The sequence below is a fragment of the Rhinopithecus roxellana genome, chromosome 8, assembly GCF_007565055.1.
Source record: "Rhinopithecus roxellana isolate Shanxi Qingling chromosome 8, ASM756505v1, whole genome shotgun sequence".
Classification (NCBI taxonomy): domain Eukaryota; kingdom Metazoa; phylum Chordata; class Mammalia; order Primates; family Cercopithecidae; genus Rhinopithecus; species Rhinopithecus roxellana.
The window spans coordinates 140,896,246-140,913,910 of record NC_044556.1 but is presented as its reverse complement, the minus strand read 5'-3'; positions in this window follow the sequence as shown (position 1 = coordinate 140,913,910).

The window sequence follows — 17,665 nt, the reverse complement described above, 5'->3', positions numbered from 1 at the left end:
AGAAACACTGCTCCTTGACTTACATCCCAGCTCTTTAATCCCCACCATCATCATCTCTATCTCACCCCCTCTTCATTGGATATTTGAATAATACAGGATTGTATTAGTCTGTTCTCATATTGCTATAAAGACGTACCTGAGACTGGTAATTTAAAAAGAAACAAAGGTGTAATTGGCTAATGGTTCTGCAGGCTGTATAAGAAGCATACAGGCCTCTGCTTCTGAGGAGGCTTCAGGAACTTACAATGATGGCAGAAGGCAAAGGGGAGACAGGGACTTCACAGGGCCAGATCAAAATGAATAGAGTTGGGGTCGGTATTGCTACCTACTTTTCAACAACTGGATATTATGAGAACTAATTCACCATCAGGAGAACAGCACCAAGGGGAGTGGTGTTACACTATTCTTGAGAAACCACCTCCATGATCCAATCACCTCCCACCAGGCCGCAGCTCCAACACAGGGAATTTCAATTTGAAGTGAGATTTGGGCAGGGACGCAGATCCAAATCATATCAAACATTTAGCAGTTTTCATGGGATTACTAAACCTGATAACTTTAAATACTTAGAAGGTATCAAATCTAATTCTCTCATTTAAAAGTAATACAAATATGACCAGCTGATGTAAGAAATTCATTCAAATTTATATACTAAATTCAGACCCTTGAATCTGCTATTTCCTCTCTTATAATAGCTTCTCTCTTTTGCTTTCATGAATCATTCCTCTTTCTGGTTTTAATAACATTATTAATAAACTCTAGATTCTCCTGTTAAGATTTGCCTCTTCAAAGGGACAAGCCTATTTTAATTTAAAAAAAATTTTCATTTTTGAAACAAAAGGATTTTTCTTAAAAAACATAGCATTATTTTTCCCTTAAAATATGAGTCTTATGTAACAGTGTACTATACTAGAAGAATTAAATTATACTAATATTATGAAGCAACTATCATCTAAGCCCATGAAAATTTAATCTGTCTGCCCACCTTGTTTGCTGGGATAATTGGCCTTATTTTGGTCTCTTCTGGTTTTCACCTTAGCTTTTTGAAAGTATTTCAGTTTAAATTGAGGTGGTTTTGCCAAAGGACAGATTTGGAAGTTTTCTCATTTTGAACTAGATTGTATTATTAACAATGTAGATAAACTAATAAGGGAGCTAACATGTATAGTATCTAACATAAGGATTTCATTTTCTCCTGAAGAAAATTTTGCTAGAGAATATGTATCTCTTTAAACTGATTTCTTATTTAAATCCATGAGTCTTGATTCTTTGGCTTTACTGATATTTACATTAAAATGACTTCCCAGGCTTTAGTTTTGATGTGTATTATTTGCAATTAGATATTAATAATGTTCATTTTTTTGCATTTGTTTATTTTCAGAACTGTTGGCATCATCAAAGAAACATCATACCCCTTATATATAGGTATATTATAGGAAATTAATTATTTTGGAAGTGATTATTTGCTCACCTGCCACTTATTCAACAACAGCCCCATTAAAACAATCCCACAAGTTGATGAGAAAATACCAATGCCATCATATAAGTAAGAATCTAAAATACAATTTAAAATTTGAAAAGAAAAGGATTTCCTGGATAAAGTACCAAATTAAACTGACTCATCATAGATTAGATGCTTTTATGCAAAGATCAAAGTGGCAGGAACCAGCAGTTAGATGAGAAAAGAAATAGTATTCAACAAAACCAAAACAATAATTATGTAGGAAACCAAAGGGCAATAGAGTGAAAACATCTCAAGCAGCTCAAAAAGACTTGTTTTCAATCTCATTTTAGACTTTAACAGGCCTCAGTATGTGTTTGAATTTCTTTCACAAATAGCCTTCTTTTGAGTGAAACTAAGTTTTGTAAGTAGTTGTCAAATGTGACATTTTCTGCCATTTTGCAAAAGTAGAAACTACTCACTAGGGATAGAAGATTCCTTGGTAGGTTAAAGCTCAAAAATTGGTGTTTTGAGAATTAGGCCTTAGATACATGTCTAGTGAGAATAGGTTTGAAGATGTTTGAGAGCTTTTCTTATCATGAAACAGAAAGATAAAAAAGTGTCTAAACATCATTTCCCCATCTTAGGTGACACATATATTTAAGCAGCTTTTCTCATTTATTTCTAGGAAGTAGGCCATCTAAATTACACAGATTCTCTATCATCCTGCTGCAGTGAACAGGCTATTCTAATCACTTTGGAGTGCCTAGTTTTGCTGAAAAGAGATTATTTATTTTCATTTACAACACACATTTCTGGTTTGTGTGTGTTTTTGTTACTTAACACATTTTAAAATATTGATCTTCATTTATGAACTAGAATTTCAGATTAACAAGACCATAAAACATACTATCAAGTTCTTCTGTCAGTTACTGAGTAGGTGAAAATTGTAACTAAATTTATATAACAATCCATTATAATATATAACTATAATTAAACTTTTATAGCTATGAATGAATAATCATTGCAACTATATTCATTTCACAGAAGAAATAAGCAAATGCAGAACATTGACTGAAGATTTAACTATTACATAAAATAGAATATTATACAGCTATTAAAGGTAGTATTTAAATGTAATTTTAAGCAAAATAATAATTATTAGAAAAATTCATATATTCTATGACTTCAAGGCATTGAAGAAATAAAATGTATAAAGAGAATTTGTAAGAAACCATGTCAAAAAGTTAATATTATTCATGACCTGAGTGGTGAGATTATGAGATATTTTTATGTCATTTTATACAATATAGAACATTTCAAATTACTATGTATTTATGATACCTTGAAAATCAATCAGAAGCCATAAAAGGTTTAAAAAATAACAAAAAAAGGACAAGTTAAAAATCTAAAACATATGCATTAATGTCTTACTTTTCTTACCATTTTCTCATTCACACTGACAATTTTAAACTCTATTTTTAAGCTGATGAATCTCAACTGGGATACAGTATTTGAACTGCAGACCTATATATACAACCACCAATCTAGCATCTTAATTTAGATAGTTAATAGGCATCTGACATGCTACAAATGCAAAACTGAGCTTCTGACTTTTGCTAAATAAAGTTCACAAAGTCTTGCCTTTCTTTGCTAATGGTTGCTCTAGCCAAAATATTGGAATGACTTTTAGTTTTACACTTTTCTCATATTTCTTATGCAGCCCATCAGCAAATATTTATGGCTCTGCTTTCAAAATACAATTAGAATATTTAATCTCCACATCACTCTCACTGCTATCATGAGTTATTGTCTAGCCTCCCAATGCATTTGTCCTTGTCTAATCTGAACAGTGAAGCCAGAGTGATAACATAAAGTATAATTCAGATCATATCAGTTCTTCTCAGCATCCTGCAATATAAAGTCAACTGAGAGTATAAAGTCAACTTCTTACTATAACCCACAAGACCCTACATTCATCAAGCCATTTAGTTTTCCCTCTTACTTAATTTCCCACCATTCTCCATGTCACTCATTTGATCTGAAATGTACTGAAGGTTTGTGTCTCCACAAAATTCATATGTTGAAATCCAAGCCACAGTGTGATAGTATTAGGAGGTAGAAACTTTGGGAGGTGATTAGGTCATGAGAGTGGACGTCTCAAGAATGGGATTAGTGTCACTATAAAAGGGGCCCCAGAGAGCTTTCTCATTCTCTTTGTGCCTCACGAGGGTACAACAAGAAACGATCAGTCTGCAACTTGGAAGTAGGTTCTCACCAGACTCCAACCAGCCTCCAGAACTGTGAGGAGTAAAATTCATCATTTATAATGTTTATAAAGAACCCAGTATGTAATATTTTGTTGTAGCAGCATGGACTTACTAAAACATCATCCAAAATACATGGCCCTCTTGTTCCAGGAATAAGCTAGACATGTTCCTTCAGAATTTTGTCACTAACACATTCTTCTGCCTAGAATTTTTTTTCTCCAGTGTGTTGGTCAATATTGTCCATCAGCGTGGTGAGACTACAGTTCCCAGTTACCCAATTAAACACTAATCTAAGTGTTGCTGTGAATATATTTTCTAAATGTGATTAAAGCCCATAACATGCTAACTTTAAGTAAGAGAGGTTAACCTCAATAATCTAAGTGGTCTGATTTAACAAGTTGAAACACTTTAAGAACAGAATGGAGGCTTCCCAGAAAAATAAATTTTGTATTTGGGTAACAGCTTTAGCTCTCATGTCCAAGAGATATGCAGTGTCCTTCCTGATGGCCTACTCTATTTAATCCAGATTTTCTTAGCCAGCCCTCACAGTTCATAACCCAATATCTTGCAATAACTCTCTCAATATATATCACCTACTGGTTCTTTTTCTCCAGTTGAACACTGCTTGGTTCATCAGGTGTCATCCCTTTGAGTTTTCACTCAAAACTTTTAGTAAGGTTCTGGTCACTCTGTTATATTTAAGCTTCCTGTTCTCTGCTTTATTATGATTAATTCTTATCACGTACAATTATCCGGTACAATACATTGACTTCTCTTTCCTTCAGTGCCTTTTTCTTCCCATAAAATATGCATTCTATAAGGCAGATACTTGTGTATTTGATTTGTTTTATAGCATTTCTAATACCTGCAATGGAGCCAACATGCAGTAAGTTCCTTCATAAGCATTTTCTGAATGAATAAATCCTGATAATGAAATGATGCCTGAAATTATGCCTATTTTTTCATGTGGATTTGTTGAATTTGCATTACATCATTAAGCACCATCACTTTTCTCATGTCCCAAGTGATGTGTGCTTAGTGACACTATCACTAAATATATATGTTTTGTCATATGGTGTGATGCAGGATCAGGTGCCATTTAAGTAGGTGACAGAGGTTGGGTTATTAGCCAAATCTTCCTCAAGTTGTGAGACATTGGACAACTCAATGAACCTTCTAAAGACTGTCTTTCTGTTTTGAATAGCTAACAAAGTTGTTATGATAAATACAAAGCAATATATGGAAAAGCTTATGAAGTATAAAGCATTATTGAAATATACTAATAATTTGGGGGTGTTTGTAAATATTTCATTCAGTAATTAATTTCACAGTATTTGGCATAGCATGCTAGTTTGTAATTACATAAACAGACTGTCTTTAAAATTACAAGAACAATACACTGAATATTACGTGTATAGAATAAAAAACATATCCATAATTACTTAAAATAATCAAGGTTGATACTCATATTTTAATATCATCTCTGATATTATTATTATAAATAGTTTGTATTTTAATGCTCATAAACATTTTCCATTAAATGCCATTTTTGTTTGGGTAAAACATTTCTCATGAATCTCAGGTAAGGAGAAGAGTTTTATTCACAAGCGCTAATTGAAATGGTGGGGACAGTGGTAAGTCATAGCACCTTCATCATGGACCTTCTCTTTTTCTTTATTGATATCCTGTGTAGCTTCTGAAATCATTGTCAAATCATGTTTGTTCTACTGTCTGACATTATTTTTATCATTTTCGTAGTAAAAATTATCTTTCTTCTCTCTCTCCCCTCTACTACACACACACACACATACACACACCCCTTCACAAGTCACAATTTTAAACATATTATCATACTACTTGCTCTGTGTCAGAAAAAAAACTTTCAGCTTAGATTCAGCTGAAGGGCTTAACTTTGTAAATACATCTCACAATTCAATAATAGTTAAGGATTATTCTGCAAACACAAATAGTTTCTATGATTAATATGTCTAGCTTTGAAATCAAAATTAGAAGTGATTTTGATTTTCAAATTTCAGACTGTAATATTATGTGATATGTTTATATAATTTACAATTCTTTCCAAATTTATTGTCAAGAAAACAAATTTTACATAGAAACTATGAAAAACATAAAATAACAAACTACACGTTTCTTAATCTATCCCTACAGTAACCAGATTGCTTCTTTTTTTTTTTTTTTTTTTTTTTTTTCCTCCTAGAGAAATGCTTGCTTCCTGAAACATTTTTATTGAAGTTCCATAAAACATCCCAAGTTTTGTAGTGGAACATTCAGCTCTTTATGTTGTTAACTAATCAAAATGAATGTATTAAGAGGAACAGTCTATCTCTGTTTGGAGACCTGGAGCTAACTCTTTGTTAGCATATTCCCTTCCACTCAGTAAATCTACACCAGTAGTGGAGAGGTTAGAATCTGAATTGCCAGAGCTTATGTTTTGATTAGGTGGCATTTATAATTGAGTGATATTACTTGTTCTAAAAGAAAAATTATAATGCTATGTCAAATGACCTTCTCAAGGCCATACCGTCCCTCTCAACGTTGGCAATCTGTAAAATGCAGGGGGGTACACGAACAGTCTGGGGCAGCACTCAGGACAGAGTAAAAGGCCATCTTTAGTCTTTTTAAATTTTTTTATTTTACTTTTTTTGAGACAGAGTCAGAGTCTCGCTCTGTTGCCCACGCTGGAGTGTAATGGCCTGTTCTTGGCTCACTGCAACCTCCGCCTCCTGGGTTCAAGCAATTCTCCTGCCTCAGCTTCCCGAGTAGCTGGGATTACAGGCGCCTGCCACCACACCCGGCTAATTTTCGTATTTTTAGTACAGAGGGGGTTTCACCATGCTGGCCAGGCTGTTCTTGAACTCTCGACCTCAGGTGATCCACCCACCTAGGCCTCCCAAAGTTCTGGGATTACAGGCGTGAGCCACCATGCCCAGCCATCATTAGTCTTGAAACCTAAAGCTGACAAGAATATTTGAGCAGGCATAATGAATTTGCAAGTTATCTTCTTTTTGCTATTATTATCTAAATTGTGTGGCAGTTGTAGGTGTGAGCATTAAGACATGATCCATGCATTCATAGTCTCATGGAAGTAACAGCATTCTCTAGCACCCAAACTTCAAACTTAACCCATTTACAGTAGTTTCAAAATACTAAGTGTATCCTTTAACCTTATTATATTGGCTGGTTATTTTTCCAATTTTGAAGACAGTCCTGTTTATACATATGTGTATGTTTATAAGATATGGATTTAACAATTTTAAGTTATGGTATAGTTTATACCATAAATATCTATGCACATTGTAATAGAGTTTATATTTTTATTTTAAAACACCTCATCTCATATCTCTTTAAGCATATGCTCTGGCAAAAGAGGGCAAAGTCTCTTAGAGTTATCAGTCCCTTCAAAGGCCAGGCTATAAAGATAATGGCGACATAAAAATCAGAGGTGTCATGGAAAGTTTAGTGTGCTTAAATTTACTACCAGCAATTTTAAAGCAGAAATTTAACTCCTCTTCCTGAGTTATGAGCAGAGAGCTAAAAATACACCTGTTAGATCAAGAACAAATGTTGTTTAAAGCTGACTGTAAAGGCGTCTCCTGATCCTGTAGCCTGTTGGTTAAAAACTGGGAACTGCTGCTTCCAGGGGGTATGAAAGCACATTATCCAGTGTACAATGGGAAATCCATTCTTATTTACACTCCAGGAAGAAAATTTATTCTTACAATCAAAAGGTTTTAAATGACACTCCCATCACCAGAGTAAGCTGGCTCTGGTGATAACATATATCTGGAGTTTTTGGGTAAGATGGGTGAGATAAAAAGATAGAGAACTGCAGCATGAAGTGGCACTTACATTAAGAAATATTGTAAGCAGAAAGTGTTCTCTGAGAAATCAAGTGATAAACACACTAAGAGAAGAAAATAATTCAAACACACATGTTATAGACTGAGTCCATTGGGCCTCAAGTTAAAGTAAAATGGCATCTCCTGTGCTTTCATAGTCTATCCTTAAGAGAAGAAGCTCTCGAGCCACACAACTTGGGTTCAAAATCAGGCTCTGACACTTGATGGCTGTTTCAGCCCAGTTTCCAAACAGAATCAGCAAGTATGCTCCAAAGGGTTTAACTGAAAAGATTCTAAAGCAAGGGTTATTTTCAGAGATGTAGGCAAGGTTGATGAGGTAAGATGGAAAGGCACCTGAGGATGAGCAACAGTGTAAAGCAGTTATCACTGTAATTCCAAAGGAGAAAGTAGAGGGCCCCGAGTTAGTTGCAACCTGCACCCAGTGAAGGCTGAAAATGCAGGCAAGGAATTACCCAGGAGGAGTATTGGCTGTAGAACACAAGCCATGCCAGACGCACAACCAAGCAAGGAAGAAGGGTAAATGCAAAGCCATGCTTCTGTCTCCTACATCCACATCTCCTGCCAGTGCCTCACATCAGTCAAAGGAAACTGAAAGCCAGAAGCCACGACATCCTGTATGATGAAGTTCATGGACATTTACTTCTTGGGGTAGAAAGAACAATAATGGATCTACACGGGTGGGTCCTTATTGGATAATGGGTAGGTAGCAGGGAAGATATGAAGCTCTCTGTTTTGAAGAACATATGTATTTCCTTCATATGGAATCATGAACTTGAATATAAACTTTCTCACTAAGAAGTTAATTATATTCTTGTTTTCATTGTATCTTCTCCAGGACAAAGCAGTTGCAGATTACTACTATATTATAATTTCAGGTCTGAGTTTCTCCTCTCAATTTTTTTTCTGATAATGTTATCAATTGTAGACTTTTAAAATGACTCTTTCTCTGAGCTTGGTTTTCATCCTGATAGACTTCTGCTTACGTTTGTAAAATTATATTTTCTTTAAATTAACCTTTGTTTATAAAATCTTGCCTCTTAAACAGTTTTCAGAAAGGATTTCAGTATTATTTGTGATTTACTTCAGGTGATTTTTCTAGAGCAAGGAAGAGGCATTGTTTTCTGTTAATTCTGTGGATGGAAAATTGAGTCTAGACAAAGCCAGAATAATAAGAGGTAGAGAGTGAATTATTCTGAAGAAATTTAGGGTTATCTGATGCCTTGCCCCAGTCTTGGTTAGGGGACTCATGTACCTTAATGAGTCTTTCCCTAACCTTATGGTTTTAATGCATACATCTGCTCTCAGTGGTGCTCACCTAAGGGGCCATAACTTCTGCTGATGTTTGGTTCAGGATAAGGCCTAATTCTGATAATGAACTAAATTAACTCCCTTATTCATTGGAGGTAACAAATTAAATGTTATCATCAAGATGCTAATATTAATCTTATTTATCAGTTAAAAGTAATCAAAGAGGAAAACATTTAGCTTATTCTCTTATTCTCCTATGCCCCGATTTAGGCAGGTTATGTTTATAAAATACATGTTTCTCCTCATTGTTCTGTACTGATAGCATCTGCACCTGATTCTCTAGAGAGAGAAGTGGCTATTCTGTGACTTCATCTGTTCTCTTATTTGGTGGAGTCATAAAAGTCCAAAGAGAGCAACAGCCATCTTCCAAAATGAGCAGAAAGTATCTTCTTTCTAGCCTAATGTTCTAGCATATCTTTGTTAAATTTTTGTGATTAGTCTCCAAGACCCACATTAAGGGTAGAAACAAATATCTATAAGATATTGTGAGAAATCTTTTTCTGCTCATATGAGGGGACTTAAAAAATTGGATAAATTTTCTGCATTTACGTTGACATCATTATGTTGATTTTTAAAAGAATATTTTCTGATCTGGCTTCTACTCTAGGAAGTAAGGAGATAAAAGGGGTATTACTCCTTTCTTCTCCATGAAAAGCAGTCAAATTAATCTCAAATTCATTACTTTTCTAAGCCAATTAAGGAAATGAAGTCATTGAGAAAGGACCATGCTCATTTTGTATCAAGAAACAACAGCAAGAAGAGATATCCATCTAGAATAGTTGACAAAATGGTGATAGCCACATTCTGGCTGGAAGAATAGCAGAGAATAATTAGGGGGAGGCATGGTGAAAAAATGTGGTGTCCCTTTGCTCTTTATGGCTGCTTTTCCACAATCTGCATTGAGAACTCACAGAAAAGGCAGAAAGAATCCTGTGAAGTAACAGTTGTGGTTATTTTCTGTGAGAAAAGAACCAGAACCATGTGGGAGGGTTCCAAAATAATACCTGAAACCTATTGGATTAAAAACAAAATTCTTAATTTAAGAAGCAGGTGAGAATAACACTAATTTAAATGAAATAGACCAATTCCTTGAAACACACAAACTACCAAAATTGACTGATGAAGAATTAGATAGCATCAATAGTCTATATCTATTAGAAAACTTAAATTCTTAGTTAAAACCTCAGTTCTAGCTGGTTTAAGAATTCTACCAATTATTTAGATAAAAAATAATACCAATTACATTTGATTTCTTTCAGAAAATAGGATGGATGGCTCTTCAATTCATTTATGAGGTTAGCATTACTCAATTACAAACCAGACAAATATATTAAAAAAGAGGCAATTACTGACAAATATCTCTTATGAATATAGATGTAAAAGTCTTCAACATAATTTAACATTTTTGGGTATAGTTCACTCCATAAGTGGAAAGCTGATTCAACATTTGAAAATTAATAAAATTTATCATTTTAGTACAATAAGAAAGAAAAGCAATATAGTCATTTCAATAGGACACTCAGCAAACTAGGACCACAAGGGAACTTTCTGAACCTTATAAACAAACAGCTACCTAAAAACTATAGCTAATATTGTATCTGCAAGTGAAAAGCTAAATTATTTCCCTGTAAGATTGAGTAAAATGCTAAGATATCTACTTTCATTATTCCTATTTAGCATATGGAAGTCCTAGCCCATGCATCAATAAATAGAAGAAGAGGCTTATATATTTGAAAAGATAAAACAAAAGTGTCTGCAATCATAGGTTGCATTATTGTTTATGGAGGAAATTCTGAAGAACCTGCAAAAGACTCCTAGAACTATATGAGTTTACCACAATTGCAGGATACAGTCAGTATATAAAATCATTTGTATGTTTATATATTAGCAATGAATAATTAGCATTCAAAATTTAAAAAGCAAAAACATAATTTACAACACCACCAGAAATAAAATATTTAGTTATAAATCTATAAATCTCTTTTTTCTTTATTTCCCTCTTTCTCTCTGGGGAACACAATTTCAATGTTTGATTAGCTACATCTCTATAGTTTGCATTGAGTAATGCATTATTTACTATCATATATAAATGATCCTCTAAATATATTTCTTGTTAATATTAGAAATACAAACTAACATGTCAGTTTGCTTTCAGAGACCTGTAGTTGATTTTACATCATGGCTTTATAAGGTGACAATTGCAAACCATTAAGTATACTTAAAAAGTTATATTCAAAGGAACATAATAGGATGCAAATCTATTCTTCTCATGGCAGAATATGGTTCTCATTCATTTATTCAGATTTTCTTGATTCCATGAACAAGCTACAAACAGCATGGGAATTTTTAGATGATGTTTTAAACAATTACTACATAAGATCTGCTAAGAAAAATCGAGGGGGTCATTTTTCTTTTTGAGATGGAGTCTTGCTCTGTCACCCTGGCTGGAGTGCAGTGGCGTGATCTCAGCTTAGTGCAATCTCGGCCTCCCAGGTTCAAGTATTTCTTCTGCCTCAGCCTCCCGAGTAGCTGGGACTACAGGCTCCCACAACCACATCTGGCTAATTTTTGTATTTTTAGTAGAGACGGGGTTCACTATGTTGAGGCTAATCTCAAACTCCTGACTTTATGATCCACTGGTCTCAGCCTCCCAAAGTGTTGGGATTATAGGCGTGAGTCACTGTGCCCAGCCAGAGGTCTTCTAAGTAGGCAGAGTTCAGTCTTTTATTGTATTTCCTTTTTTACATATTTCTTCTCAATGTTGTCAAGTTGGACATGCCAGTTTTCTTTGGCATTCAGGTTAGACTTCCACTGAGAACAATGAAGAGTCTGATATCTCTAGAAGAGGAAATAAAGAGATAATGTTAACTATGGGCCAAAGGAACCAGATGGTGATGAAGCATGATATTGGCTAGTGAGTCCTGAAAGACTTTGAGGTAGGTAAAGGCATCACCAGTCTTATAGGTTAGAGTTTCTATAACTGTTTTGAAATTTTGGAGAGTAACCTTAAGGTAGGCAAACCGTCCCCAGGGGCCTAGGAGACCACCTACTATCTCAGTGCCAACCAGGTTTAAGCCAAGTTACCCATTTATTTCTCAGGTGACAGAAGGATAGGAAATTATTTAAAAATTTTGATTTCCCTGGAGACTGTGTTGAGTGAGCACATCTAGAGCTGTCCCCTCTTTTCTTGGAAGGTGGAAAGACCTAGAAAGGTCTAGCAATCTCAGGAAGGGTACAAGAAGCAGCCTGTGGAGGCCTATTGCAATATCTCAGTCCATTTGAAGGGATTATTATCTTTCCTTTTTAGGTGCTTATATTGGGGCTTGTCTATAACCCCTAAATTGGATATCCAGATATATCAGAATTCTGCCATGTCCAGAAAACTGTAGCTGCCTCTGTAGCTGCCTCTGATTTGGGAGAGGTACTGGGCTACAGATAGCTTCCATTATCTTTTTGGGTAAATTCCTCCTTCCATTTTTTTTAACTGTGAATCTTATAATCCAATAAGCAACCCTAATTTTAGAGATTTCAGCATTTTTCTTGAAACCAGGTGGCCTCCTGAAGCCAAGTGACTTAAAGTAATTTGAGTATGTATTATAAGTCTGACAGCTCCTAAGACAGGCTGGCAAGGAGAATGTCATCAATATATATTGACAAAGATTCCTGATCGATGTTATGTCCTGAAGATTTCCCAGTAATGCTCCGCCAAACAACATGGGGAAGTTTTTGAGCTTTTGTGGCAGTACTGTTCAACAGATCTGCTGCTTCTGTTGTGTACCACCATCATGCCATTCAAAGGCAAAAATCTCCTGTGACTCAGGCACGAGAAGAATGCAGAAAAAGGGATCTTTTAAATGTAGAACAGTATATCAGATTCTATCCAGCAGTACAGTAGGCAGTAGAGTGTATGGATTGGGCACTACAAAGTGAATATCCTCCTATGGCATGATTGACCATCTGGAGATCCTGCACTATCCTATACTCCCCATGTGGCTTTTTAATAGAAAAGATGGGGGTGTCACAGGAAGACTGGCAGGCCCTCAGGAATCCTTGATTTCTAAGTTCATTAATCATTGGGGTTATCACTTTTAGTGCCTCTCATTTAAGCTAGTTTAATTTTAGGGGCTCAATAAAGGGGCTATTTTATGCCTTCATCAATACTTCTATAATTCTACATTTTTTGGTGGGTAAGTTTATCCCTGGAGGTGTTCAAAACTGAGTGTGTGGCCTGTGTGTTGACCAAGAATTCAACAACAGACTTATCCCCTATGTTCTGTGGTAGCCAGGGCTTCTTGGGGGTGCCTAGAAGGCAAATTGAGAAGCCTCCAGGTCCCATCAATCTTTTTCTTCTACTCAGATTAACTGGTCTGTGAAGTCCCTGGGTGGTAAAATCCCCCTTTCCCGAAAACTCCCTGTGGAGGTGTAGGATACAGTCCCTCTTCCAGTGACCTTTCTTCTTACAGAGGGCACATTCATTTGATCCTATTCTCTTAGGTCTTTGAGATCATTTCTGTTGGCTAGGGGAGCTGAGGATCCCTCAGCAGAGCTGTGGTTCTTCATAAATATATATCCCGTGAGTTATCTGATTGGCACTAGAGTCAGCAGCCAGTTTGTGGGCTTTCTGCTTGGCCTTTTTATCTTTACATTCCTCTTCCCTATATCAGTTGTTGAACACCTTATGGCCAGGTCTTCTAGTCTGGAGATGGGAGCATCAAGCTCTAATTCTATTTTTTGGAGTTAAGTCTAATGTCTGACATGTTCTGAAAGACAAAGTCAGATTTTAGAATTGCCTCTTCGTCTTCTGAATCAGGATTAAGAGGAGCATATAGCCTCATATTTTTCCTCAATCTTTCTAGGAAAATAGATGATCTTTCCTGGGGTCCTCAATTAATCTCTTTTAGTTTACGCTAGTTAGTGGATCTTTTCCCTGTGGCCTTTATTCTCTTTAACAATAGCGGTTGATAGTGCCTGAGTCTTGCCTTCCCCATCCCTATGTTAGAGTCCCAAAGGGGGTCAAGGTCCATCACAGCCTCATTCCTTGCACTCTTAGCAGGATTTTTTTCCCTTGTACCTGTGAGCTTGGTTTGCTTCTTCCCTATTCCTTCTCATAACAGAGATTTATTTCTGTTCTAGGGAGGAGAATGTTCAAATATTCAAGTGGAAATGAACATCTTCCCAGTGGGAGTCTTGGGTCCGATTGAGGTTTTGAAACCCCTCAGGTTCTCTTTCTGTTCTTTAGAATGAGGTTTCCAGTTACAAAGATCTGAAGTTGCAAAGAGAACATGTACAGTAACCATTCTTCTCTCCCCATTGGGAAACTACTGGTAAGGCATTATAGAGGAAGACTGGTAAGATATTCTGCCCCAGGTATTGTCCAGACTGACTTCCTCAGAGGAGTCTGAGAGTGATTGGCAAGGAGAGAGTGTGTTGATGGCAGAGGCTATTGGAGTTAAGGAAGTTGTATGTAAAAGGTTATAGAATTTAAAAATTGGTGAAATCCTCTTATAATTTTATTAACAGCAAATCAATATCTGAAGTAAACCTTTTAACAAAATTTAGAAAGACTATTACAAATAACTTTCTTTCAATCATGGCCAACCTGATTACATACAAAATTTCTTTTTTTTTTTTCTTTTTTTATTTCTTTTTTTGAAATAAGATCTCACTGTCACCTAGGCTGCAATGCAGTGGCATGACTTCGATTCACTGCAATCTCCACCTCCCAGGTTCAAGCAATTCTCCTGCCTCAGCCTCCCGAGCAGCTGGGTCTAAAGGAGCATGCCACCATGCCCAACAAATTTTTGTATTTTTTGGTAGTGATGGGGTTTCACTGTGCTGGCAAGGCTGGTCTCAAACTCCTGGCCTCAAGTGATCCACCCACCTCGGCCTCCCAAAGTGCTGGGATTATAGGCGTGAGCCACCATGCCCGGCCCAAAATTTATCTTGCAACTTATCACAATTTACACAGACTATTTACAACATATTTGGACTTTTTAACTAATCTTATACTACCTGTTTTCTAAATATCAGTCATTTGGGTTTGGAACAACAGTTTACCATATGAAATCCTTTCTCATGCAAAATTATTCTCTTTGCTTCATAACCTTTCTTGCCCCAAATATATCTTTATATCCATAATTATCTTTGTCTCTCTCTCTCTCCTAGTGTTTATTCTACATTTTTATAAATAACTTTTAAATAACCTTTAAACTACATATACTTTTTAATTTTTCAATTAAAACATAGCTTACAGAATTATATATTCACTAGAATTATTATTCTTAGTAACCTTAAATTTTAATGAAAACTTTAGAAGCAAGAAATCTTGAACCATTTATTATGCATTATCATTTTATACATGAAATCCTTCTGTAGTTTTTAGAAACAGTTTTCCATATCACATTTGCTTTTTAGTTGGAAATCTAACTAGGATCTATTAATTAATTCAAAATAATTTTAAGATTTTAAATTACACAAAAATTTACCCACAAGAATTTATCCCAATTTATATTTACTCAATTCTTCTATTTTTAACAGTTTATCTACATAACTTCTGAAAACTGAAATATTACACAAAGCTAGTCATCATTTCAAGTTATTTTTCTATTTACTATTCCTTATAACCTGTTAACCTCAAGTGTTAACCTAAGTAACACCTTAAAGTTCAGCAGCTAGGTATCTTTACCACTAACCCAGAAGATTCAGTTGTTTTTTATTGAACCAGCAATATTATTAGTCTTATTTGTCAAAAAAAAAGCCTAAAGATTATTTGGTTTTGGCTTGATTTAGAATCTTATAATCTTCAGGCCAAATCCTCACATCTTAAAATATCTAGCAAAAGCAAATATAAAATAATCAGTAAACCCAAAAAAAAAAGTATGCTAACAATTATAAAGACATTTTTAGTTTTATTTTACCGATAACTGTAAAGCTATTTTATTTACCAAAGATTACTAAATTCACATGAATTTGAAGAGCATTTGGGATTAACTTATGAGTGCTCATTTACTTAGACTCCAATTTGGTAGCATGCTAGACACAACATAGTATGATGCACGTACATGCACATAAATACATCTAAACATGTATATACACACACAAACTATAATCCAATAACTTTGATCTTTGATTTTAGACATGATATAGCAATAAAACACACCATTTTATAAAATATATCTAGATCTAAATTATTTTTCTGACAAAAGTGGAACCTACTCACATGGTTAAACTTTGTTTGCCCCAAAGGTAATCCAAGGAAGGCTTTTGACCAAAGTTTAGGTATAGCAGTCAGTATGGCAGTTCAATTTTTAAAAGTCTTTGTTTACTTTTTCTTCAGTTTCAAACAAGTTTCCAATGTTTATATTTCTGGTAAACCATAAATAATAGTTCTAATAAGTCTTACCTCAGCACCAGCAGTTTAGTAACAGCAGATTCAAACCAGGCAGAGAAGAAAAGAGAGGAAGATAGAGACCTTTAGAGAACTCTACTTAATTCTGTAGTTGCAAATTAACCATTTGAAGTGTGCATTGTCCTTACTGTGCATAAAACCAATACTGATTGTCACAGCCAGATGTCCCAATGCCTTCCTGAAGGCCAGCTAGGACTCCCTGGAACCCTGTCTCTGACAGTCTCCCCTACATGCCTTAACTTCATGATGGAGATTTCATCCAATCCCCCAAAACAAAAGTCGTCACAACCCCACAGCCTCTGGATTATCATATTCTTGGAAGAGCAGTCAAGGCCATTTTGATCTTTGGCAGTGAACAGAGGTAGAAGCAGGAGGGATTATTTTTGAGACGAGAGAAACCCAAGCTCCACTGATGCAAGAAAATTGGCACAGAAGAGGTTTCGACTGGCATAAGAAGACAAACACTAAGAAGAGTAAACAGAGAAGTACACATGCACACACTTGCCATTAGGGAGTTCCCTGATCCAGTGGTCCAGACTGTAAGCCCTTTGGTTCCTCTCTCCCTCTTTCAAAGACTTCCACTGGATGCTCTACTCAGGACAGAATTGTAGTCTGTTTCTCCCACACTTTTAAGCACTCTTGTAGGTAGGTGTCCTTTACTGAGGGTGAGACTGCAATCCAGTGCCAGGCATCCTCATCACAATCCTGATTTTTGGCAAGCGTCCCCACCATCTGTAGCACAAGGAGTGGTCCTTTCCAGTACAATCCTTTGCCTGTGTACTTATGATCTGACAATAACAAGAGATTACCTTTCCCAAAGTTGATCGCTGACACTGAGAATCAAAAGAAATGTGCATCCTTTGCTTGCTAATGCTGTCAAATGCCAGCTGCCAAGTCTACAGAGAGGTAAGGAGGCTTTCCAAACAAGGAGGTGGACCATGTAATCCAGGGTCCCATCTAGGGTGCCAGTTATTTTACTGACTGAGTCGTTTTTCTCCCCAAAGATGGGATTCTTTTCCGTTCAGTATCATGAAGCCAACACATAAAACTGAAAATGAGGGGCAAGAACTGAAGCCTTATTCAATGACCAGAGAATGAAGGAGTAGAAGTGTGGTTCGCAAACTAACTTGTTGTTCTGTGAGAGGTGAGGGGGTCCAAATATAAGATTTTTACTTGTAGTGATATAGGAGTTTAAAAGAAATTATTTAGGCAGATAGTGAGGGTAAGGAAGTCCTCAGAAAGGTTTTCCTTTCAATGAAAAACAGCCCCCAAATCGTTTTCTTTTCTAACAAGGAGCAGCCTATGTCAAGCTGCGGACATAGAAAGGCAAGCTAGCAGCTTGCACGGGTGAATGCTG